Here is a 15,807-nt window from a genome sequence, read left to right on the forward strand (position 1 = left end):
TATGTTGAATTAGAGGTGGTTATGTTTCCTGGCTAGTACTTTCCATAGAAAGCTGAAAAAGGCCATATTGCAGCACATTAAAATTTGAATACATTTTATAATCACTTCCTAACCTATATGACCTTCTCCACAAATATTTACCTCAGAGGTTGTATCAGTTCTGTTGCTGCTTCCAGAAGCCCCAGTGCTTTGGAACTTGTCTGTGACTCAAAAGTGATAGCTCATTTTAATATAACTCTACAGTTTATGAAGCACTTGCCTTGACTTAGGTGAACCTTAAAACAACCCTACAGTGTATACTGTAGAGTTATTACTGTTGGTCAGCAGGAGAGACACCTAAAGAGTTGTCAACCCACTCCAGTACTGGTGTTGGAGTTGTCAACAGAAGCATGACTGTTTTAGTTTCCTAGGCTGCTTAAAGCAGATACCATGAAATGGGTTGGCTTAAACAATGGGAAGCTATTAGTGTATAGTCTGAGGCCAAGAAAATGTCCAGATCAAGGTACCATCCAGGGATGTTTTCTTCCTGAGGACCAGCTGCTGGTGATCCTTGGCTCCTCTGCCGTATGGCAAGGCACATGGCAGCGTCTGCTGGTCTCTCCTGTCTCTTCCAGATGTCATTGGTTAAGTGTCTTGTTTCTGTAGCTTTCTCTCTCTTTCTCGTTTCTCTCTCTCTCTATTCATTCTGTTTATAAAGGACTCCAGTAATAAGATTAAGAGCCTTCTTGAACAACGTGAGTCGCTTCTTAATTGAAGTAGTCTCATCAAAAGGTTCTACTTACAATGGGTTTACATTCACGAGAATGGATTAGATTAAAGAACATGTTTTCCTGGGGTACGTACAGCCTCAAACGGCCAGTGACCCACACAGTCCTGGATGGAACCATGTTTTACTCACATAAAGAAGAGACAGCGCAAGGTTGGCATCACTATTGGGTGTCAGTTCCCCATCTCCAAGGTCTTTTCCACATGCAGCACCACTCTTTTGTGTCCGCATGCTGCCACAGCAGAGGAGCCCAGCTCCCTCCCCTCCAGGGACAGATAACACCACCAGTGTGTGAGCTGAATGTTGTAAAACATGCCCTCTAGAGTCAGACTGTCTCCTGTGAATGTTTACATATGCTTGGGAAAATAGGGAAGGAAGGTACTGGCAGCCCTCATATCTGTTAGGCAGTTGTGTTTTATTTTGCTAGGCCAACACAACTGGTCCTGAGCACAGGATGTATTTGTGGGTCCCAGGGAAAGGCAGTAGGCCATGGCAGGACTGTCCCCTACCACAATTACCATCTCTTCTGGATCACAAAACCGAGTCCAAGGTTGATTTCTCAACCTCACATCGTTAGGAAATGGAGGACTTGACTCCTTCTCTGTGATTAATCAAATTGATTCTGCCTTTCTAGGACCTGGATGTTAGCTACCCCTGTGGGGTCCACCTCACAGTGCAGGTTTGGCAGGGAACGGGTTGAGAGGAACACACATGGCTGAAATTTACCAGAATAAACATCAGTCAGGGACTCAGCTAAAAGAGAGGGAAGCAGATGGGGACCCTTGGGCCTTATGGGCAGTGTCCATTGAGAGTCAGTCAGGAAGAGATTAAATGATACCAAAGATGACTCGGATCCTTAGGCAAAAGCTGTTTGCCCTTTGATTTATTTTAGGTGACCTTATGGGTGTGGATGGCGCTGGTCAGCTGGTTTTTAATTATTTATTTAAAAATTTTTAAAAAAGATACTTGGATTACATAAATGTTACATAAAAAAATACAGGGGATTCCCACATGCTCTGCTCCCCACATCTCCCACACTTCCCTACATTAACAAAAACCCTCATTTGTGTGGTACATTGCAATTGATGAGCACATTTTGGACCACTGCCACCTAGCATGGATTACAGGTTACACTGTAGTTCACACTCTCCCACGCAATTTTGTAAGTTATGACAAGATATACAATGTCCTATATCTGTCATTGCAATGTCATTCAGGACAATTCCCAAGTCCCGAAAAAGCCCCCATATTATGCTTGTTCTTCCCTCTCTCTGCCCTCAGAACCTCCTGTGGCCACTGCCTCTGCATCAATGACTGGCTATTTTTAATTAAACCAAGAGTTTCCCACAGAGGCAGAGGAAAGTGTGATATTGAGCAATCAAGGATAATTCCTATTGTTTGTAATGGTGAAAGATTGGAAACGATTTAATGTAAAATAATGCAAAAAATAGTAAACTATAGGTTGGGCAGCAGAAACTTAGTTATTCGAACTTTTGGGTCCCAGAGCAGGATTGCTTGGGTTTGAATTCTGGCTGCACAATTTACAAGCTATGTAATCTTGGGTAATTAATTTAACCAAAAGTTCTTCCTGTGTAAAATATGCTAATAAAATTACCGACCTAATAAACTTGATGTAAGTACTACATTACATAATATATATAAAGGGTTTAGAAAACTCAGTAATGGTTACCTATTATTTTTGTGGCAAATCATCTCAATTGACCTTTACATAACCATTTAAATTATGTTTCTGATGAGTTTGTAATAAGATGGCACAATTAAAAAATTTTAAGTATGTGAAAAACAGGATTGAGATTTAAATATCATATATCACAGTTAAAAACAACTATAATAAGAAAAAAAGAGACTGGTAGAAACTTCTCTAAAAGTTATCAATTGTTGCTATTATTATTTTTTTAGCATTTTAAAAATTCTTCCCCTCCTCCTCCCCCTCCTCCTCTGTCCCTTCTCCATCCCTCCCCTTGCTGTTTTTGCTGTCTGTGTCCATTTGCTGTGTGATCTTCTCTATTTCTCTTTTTGTCTTCCTGCTCCTGGGGACCTCTGATGTGGAGAGAGGTTCCCTGTCAATTGCTCTACCTTAGTTCCTGGTCCCTGCTGCGCTTCGCCTTGACTCTCCCCTTCATCTCTCTTTTGTTGCTTTATCATCTTGCTGCAAGACTCACTTGTGCAGGTACTGGCTCACCGTGTGGGCACTTGGCTTGCTGTGCGGGCACTTGGCTCACTACATGGGCCCTGGCTTGCCATGTGGGAACTGGCTCACCACGTGGGCACTCACATGGACACTAGGCGCCACACGGACACTCACGCAGGGACTTGGCTCACCACATGGGCACTTGGCTATCCACGCAGGCACTCACATGGCCACTCAGCTCACCATGTGGGAACTCAGCTCGCCGTGTGGGCACTTGGCTCGCTGTGCAGGCATTTGGCTCACTGAGTGGGCACTTGGCTCATTGTGCAGGCACTCGGCTTGCCACGCAGGCACGCTGCTGTTATTTTCAATAACAGCTTTATTGAGATTTAATTCACATTCAACTTTTTGTGTGTAATATTTAGTGACTTTAAGTATATTAAAAGGGCTGTGCAACCATCGGCACTATCTAATTTTAATAAATTTTCATCAGCTTGAAAAGAAACCCTGTGCCCATAAGCCATTACTGCCCATCCCTTTGTCCCTCGCAGAACTAGACTACTTTGTGTCTCTATGGATTTGCTTATTCTGGAAATTTCATATAAATGGAATCATTTAATATGTGACTTTTTGTTTCTGGCTGCTTTCATTTAGCTTAATGTTTTCAAGGTTCATCCTTGTTGTAGCATGAATCAATACTTCATTCCTTTGTATGGCTGAAAAATATTCCATTGTATGGATATTATTTTTTTGTTTATTCATTCATTAGTTGGTAGATATTTGCTTTGCTTTGTTCCCACTTTTGGGATCTTATGAAGAATGCCGCTATGAATGTTTGTGTCCAAGTTTTTGTGTGGCCAAATTTTCAATTCTCTTGGGTATTTATGTAGGTGTGAAATTGCTAGGTCATATGGTAATTCTATGTTTAACTTTCTGAGGACCTGCCATGCTGCTTTCCAAAGTGGCTGCATCACTTTACAATCCTATCAGCAATGTGTGAGTGCTCTAATTTCTCTACAACCTCACCAACACTTGTTATTGTCTGTCTTTTTTATTGTAGCCATCCTAATGAGTGTGAAGTGGTATCTAATTGCAGAGTTGTAGTTGAGTGGAGAAATACATTTTAATGGAACAGTTTTTTGTTTTTTTTGCCTTTTAAAAAAGGAACCTTAGATATATATGTGCAGTATGCAAGTTTCAGTTTGAATTCCATGTTCACTGATACTAAATAATCTCTAAAATTGAGTGATTCAGAAATGAACAAGACCCAAAGATATCAGAAAATCTGAAAAAAAAAAAAAAGGAAAATCTGGAATGGCATCCATATTGATTATAACTATTTTAGCAGGGAAGCGGATTTGGCCCAACGGATAGGGCATCTGCCTACCACATGGGAGGTCCAGGGTCCAAACGGGTCTCCTGACCCATGTGATGTAGTGCTGATGTGCGCAAGGAGTGCCATGCCACTCAAGGGTGTCCCTCGTGCAAGGAGTGCGCCCCGTAAGGATAGCCACCCAGCGTGAAAAAAGTGTGCAGCCTGCCTAGGAAGGGCACTGCATACACGGAGAGCTGACGCAGCAAGATGACGCTACAGAACGAGACAGATTCCAGGTGCCACTGACAAGAATACAAATGGACACAGAAGAACATACAGTGAATGGACACAGAGAGCAGACAACTGGGTGGGGGGTGCAAGGAAGGGGAGAGAAATAAATAAAAAATAAATCTTAAAAAAAAAATTTTAGCAGTACATTCTAGTGAAGACCTTTAAGATATTTGCAATCATTGATTGATTATTTGCTCTCCAAGTGTAGATTAACCATCACTGTATCACTTATATCTGGCTTCATGCTAAAAAGATTAGAAAGGTAATTGGAGTGAGAATAATGGAAATGCAAAGTGATTTCTCAAAAAGGCATGAAGATCTGAACCGTCAATGAAACAGAACAGTGCCAGTTCTCGGCTTTGCCAAGGAAAGTGCTGCAGAACTTAACAGAATTGGTCTCTTTATTATCCTTTCTAAGTAGATTATTTGTTGCTTTGAAGCACAACTCTTCACTGTAAGAGTGAATTCATGGGTCCACCTCCTAGGAAAACTGTTTGCTCTCTTTCTCAGTGGGAATGGGGAGCTTTATAGAAGCATCAGAGGAAACTTCAGCCTCAGTGACCACCAGAAAGAAATGGAAAACGACTCCAGGGGCACATTTGCATTGAGGGCTACTAGGGGAATCCAGGTATCACTGGTCTAACAAGAGCAATCTCCCTGTGTAAACTTCTGTTATTTATACTGACAAGGTGATTGCGGTTCACACTTTTTGCAGTGTATATAGATGCTTAGATCGTGGAATCTTTGGGGAGATAGAGAAGTATTAGAAATATGGGTGAAGTAGTGTTTAAAAAATGCTGAAGAAATATATCCAGAAACATTTGTTTCTTCTCTATTCTATTTTTAATTTGTTCCCTTCTAAGTCATCCATTTGCTTATTGTGGGATTACATTACAGTCTATCTATCTATCTATCTATCTATCTATCTATCTATCTATCTATCTATCTATGTATCTATCTATCTATCTATCTATTTATCTATGTATGTATGTATCTATCTATCTATCTATCTATGTATCTATGTATGTATGTATCTATCTATCTATCTATCTATCTATCTATCTATCTATCTATCTATCTATCTATCTATCTATCTATCTATCTATTTCTCTCCCCTTCCCCCCGCCCCAATTGTCTGTTCTCTGTGTCCATCTGCTGTGTGTTCTTCTTTGTCCGCTTCTGTTGTTGTCAGTGGCACGGGAATCTGTGTTTTCTTTTTGTTGCGTCATCCTGTTGTGTCAGTTCTCTGTGTGTGTGGCACCATTCCTGGGCAGGCTGCACTTTTCTTCGCACTGGTCGGCTCTCTTTACGGGTGCACTCCTTGTGCATGGGGCTACCCTACATGGGGACACCCCTGCATGGCACGGCACTCCTTGCGCGCATCAGCACTGCACATGGGCCAACTCCACATGGGTCAAGGAGGCCCGGGGTTTGAACCGCGGACCTCCCATGTGGTAGACGGATGCCCCAACCACTGGACCAAGTTCGCTTCCATACATTACAGTTTTAATATGCAGGTTTACACAAATCTTCAGACATATTTACAAAACACACCCTCAAATACAACTTTGCATACCCCTGAAACCTAGTCACTATCAATTACTATTTAACTGGTTAAAGTAAAATCTGCCTTGAAAATTCCCACTTTTGTTTCAAATTTTAAAAATATTATGGGCTATTCACATTCTTACTAATCAATGATTATGGAGTTAAAGATGATAGCCAAAGAAGCTTTTCAGTGCACAGTATTTTTATCTTTCCATTTCACTTGGTTTAATTATTTGGCCTACGCCAGCTTCAATTCTGGCAGGGTCACTGTTAGTTCTGTTCTTAGCCACTGCATTGGAGATGTCATATATGTTAATTATGCAAGAGCTTTAGAATATGACAATTCATCATATAAATTTAACAACTAATATTGACTGGCAATAGTTTATTAAATTTTTAGAATTAAGTTATCGTATTGAAACTTATGATGGCATGTCTTAAATGTTTAAGTCAAGGCAATAATGAGTGTAACTAGTCCATTGACTTTAACTTTTATGCCAGTAATTGTAATTAGAATTTAAAAATCCACATTTATTTATAAAATTGTACCTGGGGGTATAAAAGCCTTCTTATAGTCTATTAAAAAGATGATGGTTTTATATGCTATTAAAATGAGTCATGCTGAAATCATTGCTTACAAGGAGTTCATCTAAATGATAATGGGTATAAAAAGTAAGTTAAGCCCTGGTAGCAGAGGTCTTTTATTCCATCTGGAAAATCTAATAATACTTGAAGAAATAGTTAAGTGGTGAACAAACTAATAGCACAATTAGAAGATAAATAAAACATGTCCCTGGTGGTTTATTTTGTTTTTTGTCTTTAAAGCACTTTTGGTAGCAATTATTAATCTGTATACTCCAAATACATGCAACCTCAGCACCCCTACAACTTAGCAGTTATTTTTAGCTTTGTTGGGATTACAGATCTGATGAGCCCGTTGCCCCAGGAAAGTGCATATGTGCATACTCAATTTTGCATAAAAATTCCAGATCCCTAGAACTCCTGTTCAGTTTGCCTCAAACAGAGAAAGGATTTATTGCAATTAAGCTAATTTTACTAATGCTTTGAAAGTATTATCTGTAAACCATTTTTTATAAAGATGTTGTGGCTTGATATTCAGGCATTTTAATTCATCTCCATACCATAACATCTATTAATAGTTTCTTAGGATAAGGTTTTAGAAAATTTGCCTACAAGTCTGCTCTTTTTTTTTTTTTAAAGATTTATTTATTTATTTCTCTCCCCCTCACCCCCCCCGCCCCAGTTGTCTGTTCTCTGTGTCTATTTGCTGACGTCTTCTTCTCTGTCTGCTTCTGTTGTTGCCAGCGGCACGGGAATCTGTGTTTCTTTTGTTGCGTCATCTTGTTGTGTCAGCTCTCCTTGTGTGTGGCACCATTCTTGGGCAGGCTGCACTTTCTTTTGTGCTGGGCGGCTCTCCTTACAGGGTGCACTCCTTGCACATGGGGCTCCCCTACGCGGGGGACATCCCTGCGTGGCAGGGCACTCCTTGTGTGCATCAGCACTGCGCATGGGCCAGCTCCACACGTCAAGGAGGCCCGGGGTTTGAACCGCGGACCTCCATGTGGTAGACGGACGCCTTAACCACTGGGCCAAGTCTGCTTCCCCAAGTCTGCTCTTGATGACCTGGCTTCATACTCTCATTCACTCACTCAATCACTTACTCAATTGAAAAATGTATGGTTAATACTTACCATGTGGCCATCTTTAAGGAAGACTGATAGCATGGAATATTATGCTTCTCTCTTCAAGCTTATTTCTTTACATTTCATTGAGGAGCTAGTTATAAACCCAAATGGACACACCAATTTGCTTAATAGTATTGGATATTTTGCATTTTCTGGCATATAAATTATATAACTCTGCATCAGCAACTCCCTGACCACTTTTGAATTTCCAAAAAGATTTGGTCTACTTCCACAATGAGTCAATAGGTCAACTTGCTGTGAGGAGGGGCTTTTTGAATCTTGCTTTCTATTTCCCCCGGACTGTCTTGAGGCTGGGTTCTGGAAGGGCCGGTGGAAGGAGGCCTCTGTCGGCCGACAGTTTTTCAGGAGGAGATAGATTTCACAGGAACGTCCCTCTGGCTGCAGCAGCCTCTGTCCTCATGCCGCCAGCTCAGTGAGCTTCAGACCCTCATGTGACCTTGGGTCAGGCCCCTGAGCTGGATGAATTCTGAGGGGGAGCACTGACAGGAGTTACAGCTGAGCAGGAGCTCATACAGGGTGATTCCGAAGGACCTGACATCTTATACTCCCTCAGGTGCCCTAGGGCATCCCAGAATACTGGGGCTATTCCCGTCCTTGTACAAGTGCATGCCTGGGCCATGCACTCTGTGATGAGCTGCACCCACTTCTCACCTTGGTCCTCGCTAATGTGCTCATGTTAGAGTGTGCACAGGATGTGGATGTTGAGCCTGCAGGCAGAGCAGACCTGGGGACACAACCTGCCTTGAGGGCCTTCATGGCCATCATCTCACCAGTCCATCCTTGGTCGGGTGGTAGCACTTCAGGCTGACCTTGCCAAAGTGACCCCCTCCCCTCCCCCCAGATTCTGGATCTTCTTCAAATAGTACTTGTAGAACGCCATGGAGTCTGGTGTGGCCGAGTTTGGGTTCACAACCAATATGTCATCAAGACTGTGAGCTGCAGCCCAGTGAGGAGGCACAGGATGGTGTGGAAGGATGGCTGCTGGGCTGGCTCTTAGGTCAGGCACTGGCCATGATGTTGGTAGAAGCGCTCTTTCTCCAAGCCGCGGCCCTGCAGGAGCCCCTCCCTGTCAAAGTAGATATCCAGGGGGTGCTGCCAAAGCCTCTTCTGCCGGCCCTGGTGCTAAGGCTACTGGCCTCACTGAACACCATCTAGGGGTCTTGTTCAGGCCACACCAGCGTCTCTCAGCTTGATGGAGGGCCTGGTGCCAGCAGGATGTTATGGCCACACACATTGCCATGAACCAGATTCTTGTCCCCGGGGTACCTGAGGGTGTTGGCCAGCTGCTGAACCACTGCCACCTGCTGAGTCACTGCCACCTCCCAGGCCACAGACACTCAGCTTCTCCCTTGCTGCAGCCACATGTCCAGGGGCCAGCACTCCTCTTCCAAGTGGTGCAAACAGGTGGACGTGGGTGACATGGTGCATGAGGCAGGCTGTCTCGTAGAAGGGCACGACATGTTGTGGTGAGCGGGGCTGAGCCCCTTGAGCACCACTCCCAGCTCCTGCTCACAGTCTCCACTGGGTCCAGGAGGAGGGGGGAGGCTCACTGGCTGCCTGGCCCTCCTCGGGGCACGTTGATTCTCGTTCCCTGGCCCAAGTGGGACAGCTGGGCATTCTCGTCTTGCTGTTCCGGTGGAAGCTGAGCTGGCTGAGGCTGAACGGCCGCATGATGGTGAGGGGGGAGAGCTCTCCTGGCCTTGGCCGGCTGAAGCGGTGCAGCAGGAAGCCCTTGTCTCCTGTCCCCGCAGCAAGCAGTCCTGCGGGGGGTGGCTCGGGAAGGAGCAGCTCCAGCCCTCCAGTGGAAGGCCCCGACCTGCTGCTGGATGGGGAGCTGCCACAAGCGCAGGCTCGCTGTTTCGGGTGCCTGGGCACGCTGGGTCAATGTCAGGGTCGAGCAGAGGTCGCTGGTGGTCCAGTGGATGAGGTACAGGCCATCCTCAGGCTGGACGGGGGCCACACGAAGGGCTCCAGCAGGGGTCTGTGGCTGCTGTGCTCGTACACACTGCCAGCCGAGGGGGCCACCTCGTGGCGCAGGTGGAAATAGCTATTCATTCACCAGCGGCACCAAGGACAGCGCCGCCACCTGGGAAGGTAGAGGCAGCTCCAGGCACTTGTGCTCTAATGGGTGATGTCCTGGAAGTCGAAGAAGTAGGCCCAGGCGGTCCTTTGGCTTATCTGCTGGCTGGCTGCCAGTCTCTTGTGCCTTGGTTTTCTGTCCAGACAGGCTGGCTTGGGGATTCCTACAACCCTTGGCCCGTACTGGCTGCCACTGGATGCTGCTGGTGCCAGTCACCAGCATTTCATGGGTGGTGGAGTTCCACTGCACCCTGGGTTCTGGGGTCCACGTAGGCCTGCTCAGAGGGAGCAGAGCTCCCCCTCAACCTGGGCCAGCAGAGCCAGGTAGCATTCAGCCAAGTGCTTAGTGCCAAAGTGGGGTGCCAGCTGCTGGAGCGTGGCCAGAACTCCACCATGAGTAACTGCTGGGGGAGCAGGCCAGGCTGGAAGGCACGCTGAAGTCTGCAGAAGATGCTGCACAGGTGCAGTAGCATCACTGCATTGTCCCACGGTATCTGCTGTGACAAGGAATGCCGGGTGCTACCCTTAAAGCTGATCATCTTGGCCACCTCCTTCACGGGGGACTCTGCAGCAGGGATGGAGGTGGCAGGGGTGCAGAAAGGCCATGCCCAGGCTGTCATTCTTAAAGTGCTCCCACAATGACACCGCGTCATTCATAAACTCATGCTTGCCCTGCTCAAGAAGGCGCTCAAAGGAAGCCGAGTGTAGTTGTTGCACCTCCTGCTGTGCCTGTCGGAGGAAACGTTGGCCCCTGGGAGCCTGCAGTGGTACCTGCAGAGGATTCCTGCCATGCAGGGTCTGGAAATAAAACCTCATGTAGGAGTGTCAGGCTTGTGAATCTGGGGACCTCCAGAATGTGGTTTGGGGACAGCCAGACTTGAACCTGGGAATCAAAGAGGACGAAGCATGTGAGGCAGTGGGGAGTGGTGCCTGGAGGCAAATCCTGAGTAAGTCACTTAGCCAAGCTGGCCTCTGGTTTCCCCTTCTGGAAGTGCTGGGAGTGTTGCCATTGATAGCTGGAAAATGTGCTCACTGAAATTTCTTCACTGAAGGAGCTTTGAAAATTCGAGAACTAATTGAACTTGTTTTCTATTTATCTAATTTTAGAAGTTTATTCGTTGCACTTGGTCCCCTGAAGGACATTAACCAGACCTTCTCAGTTTTGCTTACAGGAATAATGTCTCAAAGCAGAAAAAATAGTATAAATCTGTAACTTTTCCTCAGAGACAAAAAACCTGAAATCCTTGATTGGTAGTCTGAGAAAGGAGCCATGAAGGCCTTGCACCGGCACAGCTGTGTCTAACTGGGGTTTATTAGCCACTGAAATCAAGGACAAGTGGATGTGCTTGAGGACTGAGAAATTGCACATCCCCTCCTCACAAGACCCCTGGCATCGCTTGTTGTTTTTTACTTGTTTTTCTTCTCCCCACCCCTTTCCTTTTGCCTATGAAAACCCTAGTTCTGATTCTTACTTTGAACTGGTTTGGGGAAGATACTCCCAGTTCCCTACTTGTGCACTTGTAATAAATCACCTTCTTACTGAGAGACATGTTTATCCTTTGTGGTGCCAGAGCAGGGGGGCCTGTTCACTGGAAATAGCTGTCTTAAGGTAACACCATCAAAAGATGGTTGTGACATTTCAACGCAGTTCTGCGTGTTATACATTCAGCAAAGACCCTTCCCCCAGGACTCCAGCCTGAACCTGCCTCCACTCCTCAAACCCCCAGCCGTTGCCCATTCACCGCTGAGATGCCCTGGAGGGCTCTTTTTAGGCAGAAACCGAAAATAATTTATACGGGTCAGCCTCCCGGGGCAGGAAACAGTATAGGTGTGCCGGTTTGAGTCTTTTGTGGACCCCAGAAAATCCTGTTCTTAAAGCAAACCCAGTCCTGTGCCTGTAAACCCATTGTAGATGGGACCTTTTGATAAGATCACTTTTGATTAGATCGCTACAGTTAAGGGCCTTTGATTAGATTGAGGGATCCAGAATGGTTCTTAATCTTTGTCATTCCAATCTTGCCATGTGACAGAAAGGAGAAGGCTCAAGCAGCTGGGGCCCTGGGGAGAGATGATCCATTTGCCTGACAGCTTACAGCTGACCTTGGGAAGAGAGCCGAGACTGATATAGAAAGCCTGGAGAGAAAGAAACGAGCCCTATGCCAGGAGAGAGAGGAAGCCCTGAGAGGCAAGTCCTATGCCAGCCTGCAGCTGAGAGAGGAAGCCCAGAGGGGAGAGATCAGCAACCAGCTTGCTTCAACACTCGGCAACTGACTTTGGTGAGAAAGCAACCTTGAGGTGGACTCTCTAGAGCAGCAGTTCTTAACTAGAAGCCCATGAGTTTGAACTGAAATTCATGAAAACATTATTCTTATGGAGACTTGTTGGTGTGGGTATGACACATTTATTAAATAATACACAGTGTAGTGTAGACTTAGTAAGGGGTCTGTGGTCTTTTTAAAAATTTTTTATTCTCCTTCTTGTGGCTTGCTTGCTGTCTGCTCTGTGCCCATATTTTATTTTTATTTATTCCCCACCCCCTTGCAGCTTGTCTGCTCTCTGTGTCCATTCGCTGTGCACTCTCCTGCATTTTCACTTGTCTCCCTTTTTTAGTTGCATCACTTGCTGAGTCGGCTCTCCGTGGTGCTTGCTGGCCGGCAGCTCTCCACAGTGTGCAGGCGAGCCTGCCTTCCCAAGGCCTTGGAATGCGAACCCCGGGCCTCCCATATGGTAGACGGGAACCCAACTGATTGAGCCACAGCTGCTTCCTGGGTCTGTGGTTTCCACCTGACTAGCAAAGGGGTCTGTGGAACAAAAAAGGTTAAGAACCTCTGCTTCAGGGTCTTGTAACTGTAAGTTTTTTTTTTTTTTTTTTTAAATTGAAAGCTTGTAACCTAATACATTCCCATTATAAAAGCCAGCACACTTCTGGTACATTGCATTGGCGGCCAGTTAGCAAACTAAAACAATTGGGAAGGATAGAGAGTGGATCTTGGAGCAAAATGAAGATCTTTTAGATGACGCTCACCCTGGAAGTGAAATGTTTGTAACCTGTCCCATTTCAATCATGGATGGCATTTTTAAGGGTGGCATTCCATAAATGTTTTATGGAAACATTTTGTTTCAGTCATTAATAGAGGGTTTTCACTTTGGAACAAGGTGGCACTTCCTGGAGATTCTGAATGTCCTGGATTTGTGGCATAACAAATGGTGGCAGGAATCGACATTAGACATTCAGTTGACAAAAATCAGTGTACTTTACAGGTATCAAGAAGTTTTTTTTTTTTTAAGATTTATTTATTTTTTTATTTCTCCCCCCCACCCCCCATTGCCTGCTCTCTGTGTGCATTCTCTGTGTGTTCTTCTGTGTCTGCTTGTATTCTTGTCAGTGGCACTGGGAATCTGTGTCTCTTTTTGTTGCGTTATCTTGCTGTGTCAGTTCTCCTTGTGTGTGGCGCCAGTCCTGGGCAGGCTGCACTTTTTTCACATGGGGCAGCTCTCCTTACCAGGTGCATTCCTTGTGCGTGGGTCTCCCCTATGTGGGGGACACCCCTGCGTGGCACGGCACTCCTTGCACACATCAGCACTGTGCATGGGCCAGCTCATCACATGAGTCAGGAGGTCCTGGGTTTGAACTCCGGTCCTCCCATGTGGTAGGTGGACGCTCTATCAGTTGAGCCAAATCTGTTTCCCAAGAAGTTTTTAATTAACATATCAAATTTGTAACCATGATGTGACAGCAAATGTAAAAAGTATGGATTATGGTTGGACAAAAACAGGGACCAGTGGAGGAGAAGACTCAATGACCTTGTTCTGGACAAGATGACTCTGGCTACTGTGGGCTATGGGTTCACCAGTGTCCTCATGAGAGAAAGTCCCTCTGTTACAGCACCTGTATCCCTGGGAGGGGGTAGCATTTATGTGCTCCCCTATCTATCTTCCCTACCGCAATGAACCGGGGACTCTGCTTTTCCATCCCTGCTTCTCTATACCCCTAGCATTTATCACAGTACATGGAACTTAGGAAATCATTTGTAAGGTTTTGCTGAAGGAAAGGAGGAAAAAGTAATGTGAATAAATGTTTAGTGTAACTATTTTTGAGTTGGACAAATGGCTTTTTTTTTCTTTCCTGATTCCATCCTAGCCCTGTTCGAAGTACTTAACATGTATTGCTGCATTTAGTCTTTATAACAACTTAGGAGATGGGTACTGTCTTCATTTCCATAATCAAGAACCACAGAGTAGGTACTTTAAAACAACTGAGATTTATTGTCTTGCAGTCCTGGAGGCCAGAAGTTAGAAATCAAGGTGTTGGCAGGGCCCTGCTCCCTGTGAAACCTGTAGGGGAGGTGGCCTTAGGTCTCCTAGTTTATGGGTGGTTGCCAGCAATGCTTGGCGTTCGCTGGCTTGTAGATGCATCACTCTAGCTGCTGCCTCCTCCTCCTTCACATGACCTTTTCCCTGGTGTCTATGGGTCCAAATTCCCCTCCGTATGAGATCACCAGTCATGTAGAATTAGACCCACCCTGATCCAGTTTGGCCTCATCTTAAGTAATTCTATCTGCAATGACCCGATTTCCAAATAAGGTCACATTTGTTGTACTGGAGGTTAGGATTCCAACATATCTTTTTGGGAAACACAGGTCAACCCATAACAGGTTCTCTTCCCATTTTATAGTGAAAGAAACACACACAGACAAGATTCTGTAACTTGTCCAGATTCACATAGTTAGTAAGTAGAGTAGCCTGTACTTGATTCCAGGCTTCTGGTTTCAGTGCCTGTTGCATAATTGCTATACCATATTGCTTCATAGACTTGTGGAATTTCCGGAACATTTTCTGCTGAAATTTCAGTGTAGAGGATATGTTTGTTTTCTATTGCTGCATAACAAATTATCATAAATAGTGGCTTAAAAGAACAATCAGGGAAGCAGCTGCAGCTCAAGTGGTTGAGCTTCCTATGTACAGGGTCTTGGGTTCAAACACTGGTACCTCCTGAAAAAAAAACACAAAAACAAAACAAGTGAAAGAACAATCACTTATTAGCTTGCAGTTCTGTAGGTCAGAAGTCTGGGCCTGACATGACTGGGTTCTCTGCTCAGGGTCTCACAAGACTGAAATCAAGGTGCTGGTTCAGAGTCATTTCCAAGCTCATTTGGGTTGTTGGCAGAATCCAGCTCCTCGTGGTTGTAGGACTGAGGTTTCCACCTTCTTGCTGCGGGGGGGAAGGGGTGCTCTCAGTTCCTAGAGGCTGCCTATTGCTCCCCCCACATGGCTGCTTCATTGACAAAATCAGCAACGGAGAATCCCCTTTGTGTGAAATCTCCTTGTGATTTGAATCTCTCTTTCCAGGAAGGCCCAGTCCTTTTAAGGGCATCCTTGGCTAGGTCAGGCCCACCAAGATAATCTCCTTTTCTTAAGGCCAGCTGATTGGGCACCTTACTTACATCCACAAAATCCCTTCACAGCAGCACCTGGTGTTTGACTGAAGAGCTGGGGAAAGGTGTGTGTCCCCTGGTGGTGTTGGGGTGCCCTGGAATCTGTCTGAGATTTCTGCCTACCATAGAGGGTATCGCTGGGAGGAGAAGGTTTACAGCCTGACAGGGGAAACAGGTAAACAGGTAAACAGGTGACTAGGAATGCTCTCTGCTCTTTAGAAAGAATCCTAAACATATGCAGGCCAAGAAAGGATATATTCTGGGTATCTGGCAATGTCATTTCACCTCACGAAAAGGAACTTAGAATGAGGAGATCACAGTGACCACTGTGCAGGAAGGGTTAACCTAGCTAAACTCCACACATTCCCCAAGAAGATCAGTCTTCAGGATTGACTCCTGGCTGGCTCTGGGAGATAAGCTATGAACCTGTAGAATATTCTACCTGGAAAGAGTGTTTTTGTGTGCCTGAGGCCTTAGACTGTGTGGTACCAGTT

The 15,807-nt window shown here is 45.3% G+C and overlaps 1 long non-coding RNA gene across 1 annotated transcript in view; it reads left to right on the forward strand.

Annotated features, from left to right (window-relative positions):
- Positions 1-15,807, forward strand: part of LOC139440009 (uncharacterized) — a 91,006-nt gene that overhangs the window by 40,350 nt on the left and 34,849 nt on the right. The gene's annotated exons all lie outside the window — the stretch shown is intronic.

This window comes from Dasypus novemcinctus, chromosome 11 (assembly GCF_030445035.2).
Source record: "Dasypus novemcinctus isolate mDasNov1 chromosome 11, mDasNov1.1.hap2, whole genome shotgun sequence".
NCBI classification, from domain to species: domain Eukaryota; kingdom Metazoa; phylum Chordata; class Mammalia; order Cingulata; family Dasypodidae; genus Dasypus; species Dasypus novemcinctus.